This window comes from Meleagris gallopavo, chromosome 8 (genome assembly GCF_905368555.1).
Source record: "Meleagris gallopavo chromosome 8, MGAL_WU_HG_1.1, whole genome shotgun sequence".
Lineage (NCBI taxonomy): Eukaryota > Metazoa > Chordata > Aves > Galliformes > Phasianidae > Meleagris > Meleagris gallopavo.
Genome location: NC_139411.1, coordinates 6344668 through 6358840, shown reverse-complemented (window position 1 = coordinate 6358840; position 14173 = coordinate 6344668). Strand labels below are relative to the sequence as shown.

At 40.8% G+C, this 14173-nt stretch overlaps 1 long non-coding RNA gene across 1 annotated transcript; it reads left to right on the top strand.

The window, feature by feature from the left end:
* Window positions 1-514: 514 nt before the first annotated feature.
* On the top strand, window positions 515-9393 carry LOC104911893 (uncharacterized). The gene is made up of 6 exons (XR_794249.3): window positions 515-776; window positions 2422-2674; window positions 5980-6207; window positions 6335-6529; window positions 7810-8028; window positions 9158-9393. It is a non-coding gene; the product is annotated as an uncharacterized LOC104911893 (long non-coding RNA).
* Window positions 9394-14173: the final 4780 nt, after the last annotated feature.

Sequence of the window (14173 nt, the reverse complement as noted above, 5' to 3'; positions counted from 1 at the left end):
TATTAAGTAGAAAATTCTCCCCATTTATTTGTACTGGCTCAGTACAAAGTCAGTAGATGAATTTCACCAAGAAGTTGCTGCTTTGGAAATGTTTTTTTTATGGAGAAAGCAAAAAAATGGCAAATGGGAGAAAAGGGCTTCATCTTTTCAAGGATCTTCTCCCTTTTTGGTTTGATGTGACTTTCCATCTGATTAGAATTTCTGTGCAGCTTGGGAAACACATCGGCAACATCTGAAAGACTGCTGAGTAGAAAGCCTTTGCCAATAATTTGAGTATGTAAGTTTCTGTTCCAAGTTCTTTCTTCTGTTCTTTTCTTCTGTTTCCAAGTAGACCTTTGCAGAGTGCTCCTCCCTTTTTTTTTAAACAGACTCTCCTTTTTCCCTGGTCATCAGGAAATGATAATGCTGAACTACTCTAAAGCTTCCCTTGCTGGCTCATCTTATCGATTTTTAAAGTCCAAAACCTGAAATTGCTTTCAAAAGCTCTTAATTGGTTTGTCCTGGCTTAGCATGTGACTTGTCACATTTTGGGAGCTTTTGTCTGGTTGTTTGTTTAATCCTCCCATAACTGTCTTGTTGATCTAGGACACTTTACATCAAGGGTTGCAAAAATGACACCATGGCACTCCGTACGTCTGTGTTTGAGCAAAAAACCATCTGTCTGGAGTCTCTGGAGGATTGCAACTCAACCACTTCAAGGAAGGGGTCTTCTAGTGATTTAACCTCTTGATTCTACAGAGAGTCTATAGATAGAAGCATATTCTCTCTAGCTCCTGGTAAGTGAAGCACAGTACTTTGAGGAGAAAAATCTATGATTCCCCCACCCCCTTCTTCAACACACACACAGTTTTAAACACACTTCTATTTTTCTACAATTTTTACTTTACTACTATAGTATGCAAGCAGAATAAAAATTAAAAAGGTATTAGATGACATTAACGTGGACCACAAAGTAACTGCTTTTAGAACATCATACTTAAGGGAATTACTGTTCCATATTTGCAAAAGTGTCTGATTTCATTATGACCTTTTCTTTTTCGTTGTTTGTTTGCCGTTTACCCAAATTTATATAATTGAATTTTCCCTTGTGTTACAATGTGCTGAGCAAACTTCTTCAGTGCCTGCATGATTTTACTTTTTATTGATGTCTCCCGGGGTGCTGAGCCTCTGGACTGAGGGTACCTTGCAAATGTGAATCTCAGAGGACTTAACCTGTTTCGAGTTACCAAACAACATTTAACTTCCTATGCATAAGGATGGTTATTGCTTTTGGTTCCTAAATGAAGTTTCAGCTTGCTTCCAGTTGCTTGGAAACTCCACCTTCTTAAAAATCAGTAGTTTTAGTTACACTTTTGAAGTTATTTGCTAAGTTCTTCAGGAAATTCATTTCTCCAGCTACATGTTTGAGAAAAGGTGAATGCTGTCTGGTAAGAAACAATTAAACTTGGGACACAGTCCTGAAAGCAGCCAAGTCTAAGAGCAAAGGTTATGGGTGGAGTTTGCCTTGATTCATTCTGTGCTTCTCTGGGGGGCAGAGGTGACCTTATAAATCCCATCCCCTGGGAACACAGAGGAGCACTACAACTCTGTGGTCAGTGCCCCTACTAACAGCTGATCGGTTTCTGGGTTTATGCACTTTTAGTTCACGTGCCTAAAAAAAACATATGTTTCATCAGGCACCCTCTCAACCAATCTGGAAATAGTGTCAATGAGAAAATAGATTTCAAGTGTATTTCTGTGTCCTTGCACAAGAGCCATAAGGTTTTTTAGGCAACTACTCACTATTAATTATTGTGGACTGCAGACTTTGGTGAGCTGTGTTTAAAAGGAAGGCCACCATTTAGGGATGACGCATTCAGTGGGCTCTGCTTTACACTTGAGCCTAATGGAAGCTGCTTGATTGAGCAGGACTTGTCTCAGTCATGGTCCATCATTATCAAAGTGGGGTTTTGAGATCCCTGGAAAAAAAAACAAACAGGCTTTTTGAAAACGGAAACACCAGCTGACAAACACAAGTTCCAGTCAGTTATAGGTATTGCTTTATTATATTTGCTATCCTTGGAGAGAAAAGTACATTACAGCATTATTTTATTGAAAAGCTTTATAGACTTCACTTTTCAAAACCTTCCACATAGTCTACCAGGCTGCAATTCATCAAGAAATACATTTGATGTTAGTCTGAGAGGCACTTTTATAACTTGTTCTTTTTCTGGGAACATAACTGAACATAAAGCAAAGTATCCAATTGCTAATAGGTTGATAGGATAAAGGGGTTTGATGATGAGAACAGAAATAATCCTGAAGGCAACTTTACCAAATGTCTGGGGACAGTGCAGCTGCTCGGGGTGCTGAGTTGATGAGCTGACAATAGTGGCAGGAAAATAGGCTGTCTCCCTCACTTTCCCATTGACTTACTTACAGGCTGTATCTGACCAGCAGTAGAAAATCCAATTGTACTGGAAGGCAGAGGGAACACAAGGGTGTAGGAAGAAGTTGTGATACCAGCTGTGCATCGAGTTGGCAAGCTTCCCCAGCAGCCTTCACTTGACATGAAATCTGCCATGCCTTGATGGACATCTGAGAGGAGAGTGAGGTCCCAGAGAGGCTGCCTACGAATACAGGCAGCATTATAAAACAGCAGAGATACTGGAGATCTGTGTCCCCAGTCAAACAGGTACAAACAAGGTTAGCAGGAATGGTGCTGTCAACAACACTGTTTTGACTATTGAAAATTAATATATTTACTATATACAACTAAGTTTATCTGGAGGCATCTTATATTCAATGTTAATATTTTATTAAGGGTACACTATCTCTTTGATGTGCTACATCATTTAGCTGTGGAGATTAGGGATGTGCCTCACTGCTGGCCTTTGCTGTGACTGCTAACGAGGGCACCATCTGCCTCCTGGCCTGACTGAAATTTGCTGCCTTGGTCCCTAGGTGGCTGAACAGGCCTCGTGCCTGCTCCTCACCTGCTATCAGTGTGATATTTCCACCTGACAGCACCCTGCATTTATAGCAATTAGATGGCCACCCTCAGAATGCCTTGTAGGAGAGGCAAATGCTGCAGTGGGGTGAGGGTGCCCAAGGCAGCAGCCTCATGGGGTGCTATAGGACTGTAATGGGGTGGTATCCCTAACTGGACTCACCTGAGGGTGACCCTCGGGGGCAGAAATGTGGATCCTAGGAGGCTGACCAGGGGTTGCACACCCTGTGTTCTTCCTAGCAGTGCCTTGGCACATCAGCAGGACATGGCAGTGTGGCTGGTACCCATGGGGCTGGCAGTCTGAAGGTACCACAGAGCAAGCTGCTTTGCTGCTGGCATTGCAAGACTCCTTTTCTGTGTGTCATTAGCTTATAGCTTAACCTGCCATTAGTTGCTGGTAGGACACCTGCAGTCCACAGCTGTTTCATGCTGCCATGTGGTCTAAGAGCTAATATTCCAAATGAATGCTCAAAATCGTCTCCTCACCTGCCAGTAGCTAACATTTCATCTCCTCAGCCACGTCCAAACCTCATGCCTGAGACAGAAAATTCTGCATGGTTAGTCTGCTGTGTTTGTGTTTTACTTCATGGTAAAGAGAACATGTTCTTAAACATTGCTTACCTATGGCATCTGATCAAGTAATTAGGCATGCAGAAATAGTTAACATACATAAGCAAGTTGTATTTATATAGTACTTTCAAGCTGACATCAACAGTGTTCATATCATCCATTTGAAGTTCAAATTCAGAAAAGATTTGGGTTACTAATTATTTGGATTCCAAAAATAAGAATCTGTGTTGAGAATGGGCACACATATCAACTGGCAACCTTGAACTCCTAGTCATGTTTTCCCAGGCACTTTTACACGGCTTGCCAAGAGGAGCTGCTGGCAGAGCAGCCCACCTCTCTCCTGGCACTGTGGCAGAGCAGCATGCAGCCCTTCTGCTCCCTTCAGCAGCAGGTGCCGGAGGCTACCCCATTGCCTTCACAGAGATACTGATAGTGCTTCTGAAGGCAGAAGAGGCATTTCAGGACTGGGACCAGGGATGGACCTCCCTGTTTGTTTTTGTTTTGTTTTGTTTTGTTTTTCCCCTTGAACTCAGGCCAAGGCAAAGGATAGGGCGTAGCACTTTGGTGTGTATGCTCAAGGCTCTGGGCCTCAGAGCAGCCCCCATTGGGATCAGGACACATCAGAGCACCAAGGACACATTGACTCACTCACCTCTTGCACTTTTAGAAATAGAGTTGCAGTTAAGGTACGTGCTGATGTCAAACACAATGAAACCATTACGGTGTTGCGAGTCGCCTGAGTGTTCTTTTGAATTTAATTATTTAAATGACCTACTATTGTTTTTAAATTAAATTTTTAAGCTTGCTAAATGGCTGCCATCCTGGGTTAGTTGTTACAGTATTGTGATTGGTGTTGACAGAAATGGAGTTGATGCAAGCATTGGGGGGATCTCGACACTCTGCTTTCTGAGCACTGTATGGGCCAGCCCTGCACTCGTGTGCATGGGCACTGCTTGGAGACTTGTAGCTTGAGCTGCTGGAGCCAGCTAAGGCCTCACAGCCAGGGTTGCCATGCCTTGTGCACAAAAACACAAAAAAATGCAGCACGGCAACCCCCTTTTAAGGACCACAGCTCTTCTTACCCCATGTGCAAGTCCAAGATGAATGGCCTAGCTGCCACAGGCACACAGAGAAAAGCTCTGCTATTTTTTCTTGTAGACAGACAAATCTTAGCCAAAAATAGAGCTAACAGTGTTTAGTTCAGCCACTAGAAATACAGACCCATGCAAGTGTCAAATGCACGTCTTCCCTGTAGTTCTGGACAGTGGAACCAATGATAACGCCTTTTGTTGTTTGTAACATCAGAGCATGCAAGTCAGCAGGATTTAATCAAACATTTTCACATAACTTTATAATTAGGACAAAATAATGCATGAATTCTTTTTCAACGCTACTGACGTCTGTTGCTCAGCATTGCTAGTGTTTGATTTATTTCAGATTATTTTATTTTAAATGTCACGTACCCCTGGTGTAGAAGAGATGACTCTCAATAAAAGTCCAGGATTGAGCTGCTCCTCTCATTATAATAATTGTATTTACAAAGGGGGCAGCAGGTTCCTCTCACATGGAGGAATTTAATCTGCTCTGCTGTTAGCAATGTCCCAAATTTATTTTATTTTTTCACCTAGTGAGTAGGTTAAAAAGTAAGAAGACAGCATTCTCCCCAGGAGAGAGATTCTCCCCAGGCAGAATATGTATTTTAAAGTGACTGCCGTCAGTGTGATGCGGTGATAGACCTTCATCCCTAATGCAAGTGCTGGCAGCAGCCAAGGCATCATTTACTAGAATATATCCGAGGCTGACTTTTTGTAGCTTTTTGTAGCAATCTGAGTTCAATTCAAACCATAATCAGCTAATCACTGGCAATTTTCAGATATGAGTCAAGCTAATTTCAAGACAATCAGCCTTAGATAGTTTCATTGAACAGCCCTGGAGATGATGTTTATGTTGATGTCCATTAGTATTGCAACTGACAGTAATGCGTGCTCTGCAAAAAGGAAAACAACCAAAAAATTAAACCTTCTCTGGAATGAACAACTAAAAGTCTGTAAGTCTGAAGAATAGGAAGTTTATTTCTACACACTGATGTTCCTCAGCAGGTGTTCTAACCCTAGAGTTGCTTTCATGCAAAGAGGCAGCATGTCATTTCAGGAATACTTAATTACCCTAATTTGAAAGCTTCTGTTCAGCACTGATTTTTCAAAACATGTGCTCTGTGGAAAAGCTGTGGAAACCAAAAAGATGGTCAGAATCTTGGCCACACTGTGTGGCTGTCACTTTTTTTTTAAGAGTTTTGATTCAAACCACCTGTGACTTTGCTGACATGCATCACCATGTTATATAAATGAGCCTTTAATGACCCTTACTTTCTTGATTTTATCTTTTTTCCCCCATTACTTGAATTTATTTTCTTTTCATAGACTATGGAGTTAGATATGTGTAACAGCTCATTTGCAGAGAAATATCCCCTACAAGACAGGAGGATACTGCCTCTAATCACACGGCTGAAGTGCAATGTTGTGAGACTGAAATGGACAACCGAACCATATGATCAGCCTTCTTTTATGAGAACACTATGTCAGTCAGTCAGTTTATGACCTGAAATTGGATGGGAAAAGTCTGATCCTGGCCCTGCTGAATGCAAAGAGGTACTTTCTGGCATCTATTTCAGAGGTGGGAAACCCTGAGGCCTGTTTCTTGAAGCACTATATGACAAGGTTATAGCAGTATTAACTTCACTAAGAAGTATTAGTTTCATTTTGCCATTCTGTTTAGGAGATACAGCTTTGGAGCTCCTGCCATCACATCCTCGACCTTTTGTGTGTCATTACCTTGAGACTGAAGTTTTGCTGTCCCTCCCCACCTCCTGCTGGGAGCTGAGCAGAGCAGCACTGCGGGCACCCAGTGCCCAGGTCCTTCCTATGTCAGAGGCCTCGGTGGGCTCAGCACATCTTTGCAGCAGCAAGCAAGGTGGGTGTTGAAGCACGTCTTACACACAGACCTGATGGTGATCCCCACAAAAAGAGGATCCTTTTATCAAATCTATTATTAATTATACAAGTTAGAAAATAGCAAACCCTGCATTTTTTGCTAAGTATTCAGATTAAAAAAATACTTACTACAGCTCAGTCACCACTTCGTGCAGACTGAGATGAAACCATAACACTAAAGCCCATAATTCAGCTCCAGTGTGTCTGGTAATGTGACAATGAGTGCTTTATACTAAGCAACAGCAGACAGGAGACATTTGAACATCTGTCTCCCAGTTGGAGGCTGCATTACCTGTGATCATGGAGGAAGGGGGGACCTGCAGTAGTAAAAACCTTTGCTGTTCTTCTGTACTCTCTGTACAAGAGTAGTTGAATGGCAACCAGAATGTTAACACAGCTCAAATAGAATATGGATTAATAGAAAAGCACCAGAATGCCATTTCATTAATCAGTACTCCTTTACTTGAGGAATTAAATGCCACATCTTTGCTTCATTGTGTCAGATTGCCCCTCTGCTACCATGTCACACAGCAGCATGTAACAGAAATTAGTGGGAAGGTTCAAGCTCTACTGCCATACCACCAACATTTCGTTGGCCAGCATAATAAAATAAGAGGTACTGCTTTCAGAACAGCCCTTATATATAGTGTATTATATATATTACATACATACTATAAAGAAGTATGCAATATAAAGCAAGATGTATAACATACAAACTATGGAATATCATATATCATTGAATTATAAAATATTATTTTGCATAATAATGTGTGAAGCCACAACAGCTGCTTCCAAAAGGCACTCCTTTCTGACAGGGAGTGTGCTAACTTGAGCATGCCAGACAGTGGATTCAGAATACCTTTCCATGCAGATTTTGCACAGTAAAATCCAGCAGCATAAATATTCATGGACATCAAATACAAAAGATATTTGTGCAAAATGAATACATTTTAAAAGGGTTGTAAAATATTCATAGGAAATGTTTCTAGCAGGAACCTATAATAGGGGGCTCCAACTCTGGAAGTTACTGACACATCTCTCCTGCTTTGAGCACCTGGTTGCAGTGTACAGATCCTCAAACCCCTGGGACAGGGGTTCTGTCTAGATCTGCAAGGCACTTAAATAACTCCAATATAATGACCCAAAGACTTGGGTCATCAGGACAGAGTTGAACCATGGAAGTGGACTGTTCACCTATAGCAATGTAATTTCAAGGTCTGTGTAGCCCATTTGTTGGTATGATGACTCTTTGTTTTGCAGGGTCCCTCAGCACCAGCTCTGGAGGACACTGCCACCCTGGTGCCCTCTCTAAAGCTTAGCTGTAACCCCACCTATGCAGACTCTGATGCTATCTCTCAGCTCTGGGCTGCCAGAGCTCTGGTGCTTGTCACTGACTGATGCCATAGATGTGCTGCTATGTCTAACAGCAGCTGTCTTCTCATCCCATCTGGGACAGAGAAGTGCCCTACAGAAGACGAGGTAAGCAGAAGGATACAAACCTTTCTTTATCTGATTTTTTTTTCTGAGTAAGTTTAATGAGATCTACCTGGCTTAAGATTTCAAATACACTTTCCACTCTCCTTGCTTTCTTTTGTTATTATTATTATTGTTTGCATTTTTTGCATTTGAATATCAAGTTTTATTCTAAATGGTTTGCATGCATTTGTAGCAGTCAAAGGGCATTGTGTATGCAAGAACTTTGTATGTATCAGAGATGAGTCTTGACTAACAGAAGGGAGATCTTTGGCACATTTCCATGTGAGAAGTCCTCTAAGCTGAAAATGGCCAGAGGAGGGGAGAGTATACTAAGGGCAAATCCCTGTATACTTGTTCTGTACTTTGCCATACCAGACTGCATGGCCTTCTGGTACAGCGTGGTAGAGCTGCTCTGCTGGAAGTTTTTATACTCTCTCTGAAACTTGGCAAGAATGACCTCACTTTGGTGCTGTTATATGTTGAAGTCAGATATTCACTGAAAGAAATGTGGAACTTCTCTGAACAAAACAAACAGAATAGCAGGAAATCAAAGTTTTGAAATTAGGAGGATTCGGTCCCACATTTAAACAACTGAACCTTGTTTGTTTGAGATGAGCATTGGCTTCCTCTCCAGAGCTGGTTATTGAGCAGAAGGTAATCATTCCAAAGGTGAGGTGCTGGATATCAATTTAGCTCCCTTCTGCACTGTAATTTCTTTGAAAAAGATGAAATAAAGTGTGTGTTGGATACGTACAAACACACCTAGTGCATCAATACTGTTATTAAATGATGCTTTCAAGTCATGGCAACAGCAGAGTCATAGAGGTCTTTTTTTCTAAGTCTGATGTATGGAATATCTCAGTTAAATGTATGCAATACTGGGTAAAGCACTTGGAGGGCTGTGAATAGGATAAAAACGGGCTGTGCACTTAGTATGATTCTAAAATAACATGTAGGGCACAGCTGAAAAGGAAGAGGCATAAGACTATGTGAGGAAATGGAAGGGAAGCGAAAGCCCAAGATGATGCAGCCTGGCTGCTCTGTGATCCTATGATTCATCCTGGTGATACATCCTTCTGAAAGACACAGCCTTGGAGCAGTTCTTGTGTTCATTAAATTATTCATGTTCCAGATGGCCACCCAAACACCTGGAAAGTCTACAACAAACTTCAGCTGTCTCCAAAGCAAAAGCTTCAACTTGGAGTGCTTCCGGGGTGACTGAGGAAGGGGTAACCAGAGACACAGTTGTCTTATATGTGCTCTTGGTTACCACAACTTGTTTACTACCACTTGGTGCCTTATGTCGAGATAACCTGTAAACACATTAGCAGGAGTCTAAATAACATTTAGGAAAAAAATATAGTATCAGCCTAGCTGCTGATCACTACAGCTTATAATTGTAAGTATACCTTTTCTCATCATTACAACAATCTGCTCAGTTGACGTCACAGTTAAGTCTCATCTATGTCAAATTATTTTCAATAATATAATCAAAAGGTTATCTGTGGATCAGACAAAAATTAATGAATAAAATGGTATTTGCACTGAGTTGGCTGAGTGCTGCTATAGAATGTCTTAGGTTGGAAGGTCATCTTAAAGTACTTCAAGAAAAAGTTTGTATGCTATAGGTGGCAGCTCATGCAGGCTTCTATCATAGTAAAAAAAGGACTGAATTTTCAGTACAACTGGTATTCCTGCAACCTTAGTCGTGATGTGTGGGAAGTCAGACTTTCCTAGCAAGGGACTACTTAGTGAAAAGCAATTTCCAAGTATGAGATTTTCTCTCTCAAATTCTGGTGAAATCTTTATACCTGACATCTACAAACACACGACTAAGCAATTGTTAACATGTACTGAGGTAACAGATCATAAGACAGAGAAGTAAGAGGTGAAAGTAGTAGTGTTTAAAGACATTATTCAGATCACAGTTCAAAGACAATCTGTTCTTTTGGCAAAGCCTTGTGCAGTAGGACTTGTAGGTAATACTTCTAGACAAAAACAGATCACCTTCAACACTGGTTTAACACTGGCAAATAACCAACAGCTCTATGCATCATCACCACTTCTCCTGTGGAGTTCAAACTGAAGGTAATTTGCAGTTATACTTCCCTCCTCCCTCACTCCTTTTTAATTTCAGGCCATTGCTGAAAGTATGCTCTTTGCTTTTCCTTGCAAATAAGCTAAATCTTGTCTCTTGCTTGCAATGATTATGCAGTATAAGTGTCAGTCAACTACAAGGATATTCATTTAGTTGCACATAATAGATATTTGGACAAATGAAACTGTACAGTTAATTATGACCAGGTGTGTTTTGATACAGCATTTAAGCCTTTGAATTATCCATTATGATTTTGCTCACGTTTTTACTCTAACACAGTAATTAGAAAAATCACAGATAGATAGGTACGTATACTTGTCAGTCTAGAGCCCTTCCTTCCTCCCTCTCTCCCACCTGACCCTACTCTATCTAACCTACTCTACCTGACAACATTCCCAACTATCAGACAAACTTCAAAGAATGAAATGCATGGATTTTTTTTTCTATTTTATGTATTTTCCTAATGTTTGAGACCACTGTAAAAAATCTTTCTAAGGAGAAGGATTAATGTTGTAAAAACAACTTCCTTAAAAAAAAAATTAAAAAAATTACAATATATTTAACCTTGGGGAATTTACTTTGCTGAACTGTAGTGCCAAAAGTTTCATCTGCCTATGACGTACACAGCCACAGTTTGCAAGCATTACTCTCAACCATGCCTACCTACCACTACTTCAAGGACAACTCATGGGTATTCCCCTTTAACACAGCAGCTCTTTTTTATTTATGTGTTTAACTGTGAAGACATTTGACTACCTCTCTCCCTGCCACAGACTTTGAAAACCAACCCACACGAATGTATTTCAGTGCCCTCACTTTCCCTTTTTTTCTTCTGTCCTTTGCTTTTCTCTTGCTTTCCCATTATCCACCTCCCCAGCAATAATTTGCAGTACATTTCTTTGCTTTTCTTTCCAGCACAGTGGATGTCTACTTTAAATGCCACCTTGTTTAAAGATAAGAAAAATGAAAAGAAAAATTGCCACAGAACAAACTATTCTTCCAGTCCAAATATAAAAAAAAAGCCATCTTTTTTTTAGGTCATGTGTCATTTTTATGATTTCTTTCTCTCTCAATGACTGTGAGGCAATGAGAAGAGGCCAGAAATTACTTTTTTTGTTCCCCCTAAAAAATACATATTCAGAGCTTTTACTAACCCAATTTCTCCAACATTGACTCATCCATGACCATACTACAGGAGAGCCCCAATTACCTAATGTGTGAGTCAGCTATCAGTAGTCCTGGCAATTAGCCTACTGTAATGGCACCAGCAGCATGATGCACATAGGCTGTAATTTTTTTAAGTTCTAAGCCTAAGCACAGAACATAGCAATAAACTAAGGGAAGCCAGGCTTCTCTTCGAGTGAGAGCAAGCTATGGACAATTGCGATTGGGTGAGAAACCAGCCATGCCATTACTTTCAGGGCAGGCAGAACAAATGAGTCCAGGAATTTTTTACAGTTGTATTCTCATAAGTCACGAAGGACCTGGCAGCAGCTCTTTAAGATCAACAGAAAATGTCCCAGTCACCTTAAGGACAGCTGACCAAGTCATTAACTCTCAATTTCTTGGATCTTTTATGAATAAAAGGATTGCTGTTTTTTTTTGTTATTTCTGAAATTAAAATTTGAAAATGCCATCCAACAGGCAGATCGGAACACAAGCCTTCAGCTTCTGCTGAAGCTCTCAGAATTTGTCTTTCCTATAATGACTAATAATACCTTTACAACATCACAGCATTTATGGCAGCTATCACCTTGGTGGATACAGGCAGCAACTCATTCTGATTTCAGTACATGTTTTCCTATATGCTTTTGTTAGCCACTATATAATGGTAGTCAAAACTGGGTTACACAATTAGAAACAGAACATTCTGAGTATTAAGTATTTGCCTTTCACTTTAAACTGCCTGTAAAAACAAAGTTTTTATTTCATAGTACCATGACTGCTTAGTATCAAAAAGCCTTTCTAGTGTGTAAATATCATCATCCGCTGACTTTCTCTAAACATATTGCCATCCCAGGAGGAGAACGCATGAATACATCCAATATTTGAATCCTTTCTTCTTTCCTCTCAACTGCAGCAAAGAGAGGATATTATTGAGGGATGCTGCTAGCAGGTGTGCGTGACACTGTTGTTGTTTGCCCCCTGGGACCCCGGGTTACTGCTGAGAAGCTCCAGGTGCAAGGAGCAGGAGTGGATGTGAATGGCATGGCTGCACTGTGCCTGGAGTGGTTGCTGCACTGCTGCATGCCTGCTTGCAACCTGGCACTGCACGCCACTGCAGAAACATTGCTTTGCTCTGACTGCTGTGAATGTCTTCCGTGTTACTTCAGCATTGTGCCTGAGCACTTACCCTGTCACTTAACTTTGCTGTTCACTGTCTAAACCATTACACCATCTCCTGTTTCTACCTGAGTCCTAATCCCTAAGCATCCAGATGCTGTCAGCCTCACACACAGAACCAGCCCCGCTATGCTAAACATACCCCACCTTCCTCCAGCAGCCTGTCCTTAAAAATAAAACTTCCTATTTCTGCAAAAGAATGCTAATGTCTCTAGTTGAGAAGCTGCAATAAATTCTTCCTCTTTTAGCATGCAGCTATCAATTAGTGCTGGTACCTAATCTGAATGTTTTAAAGTCTGATAGATCTATTAATAGAAAAACACTAGGCATCTAATTTCCAGATACTCAAAAAATTAATTTCAATTCTGTTCGACTGGATTTCTATTTAAAATTACCATGCATATTTTTCTGCTAAGCTGTGTTTCTTTATCCTGACATTATGAGGATTAAGTGCAGATATGTTCAATGAATGACCTGGTTAAAAGGGACACTCTAGTCATACTTCTGCCTGCACTGCTGCAGACACTGCTCATAAATAGTACAAGACCTAAAAAGATGGAAAAAAATGTCATTCCATTTACAGAAACAAAAACCATTTCTGTAGGAAAACAATACAGAACAAAGCTTCAAAAAATAGCCATCCTAACAGAGCCATCCTGCAGACTTTCTGCTGGACACCAGCACATGCCGCTTTAGAAAGCACACTGAATTGCATGAACCCTAACTCAGACAGGCTTCACAAAAGAAAAGAGGAGTTATTATTTATCCCTTGCACAGGTACATACTGTGAAGCTGAAGTTAGTCCCTAATGAAAACACATACAGGCATCATCCTCAAATAAATTCATCTGGTATTATTCCTTTTATGCAAGAAAATGTGCCTGAGAATAGTTGCCCATATTATGCAAAATACTGAGTCTTTTTTCTCTCTGCAGTTACACATCCATGAATCTTTAGCTGTTCTTTCTCCCTATTTTGAAGGAAGTACTTCTTTCTTTCTTTCTTTCTTTAGAAAGAAAACAGGTCACTGACTTCACGGCAAGAACTGAATAACATGCTCAATAATCATAGAATCCTTAAGGCTGGAAAAGAACTCTGATATCTACTCTGATATCTTCTAGTCCAACCATCAACCCATTCCCACCATGCCCACTAGCCAGTGCCACATCTCCATGTTTCTTCAACACCTCCAGGGACAGTTACTGCACCACCTCCCTGGGCAGCCTGTGCCAATGCATCACCACTCATTCTGAGAAAAAAATTTCCAAATAACCAACCCGAGACTCCCCTAGCACAATTTAAGGCCATTACCTCTTGTCCTGTCACTGTTACGTGGGAGAAGAGGTCAACCTCCACCTCACCACAGCCTCCTATCAGGTAGCTGTAGAGAGTGATAAGGTCTCCCCAAAGCCTCTTCTACAGACTGAACAATCCCAGTTTCCTCAGCCACTCCCCAGACCCCTCACAGCTTGCTTGCCCTTCTCCGGACACACTGCAAGGCTTCAATGTCTTTCTTGTCATGACAGGCCCAAAACTGAACTCAGACAGTTAGAAATATCAGGTTGCACTAATTACCCATTAAAGCACAATGTAATGTGAATGAAAACAGGGCAGAGCACAGAAGTATCCTTGTATAATTGTAGCATTTCCTTTGTGTGATATTATTCATCAAACTGTGACAAATATTTCAATATTCAATATAGTCCAC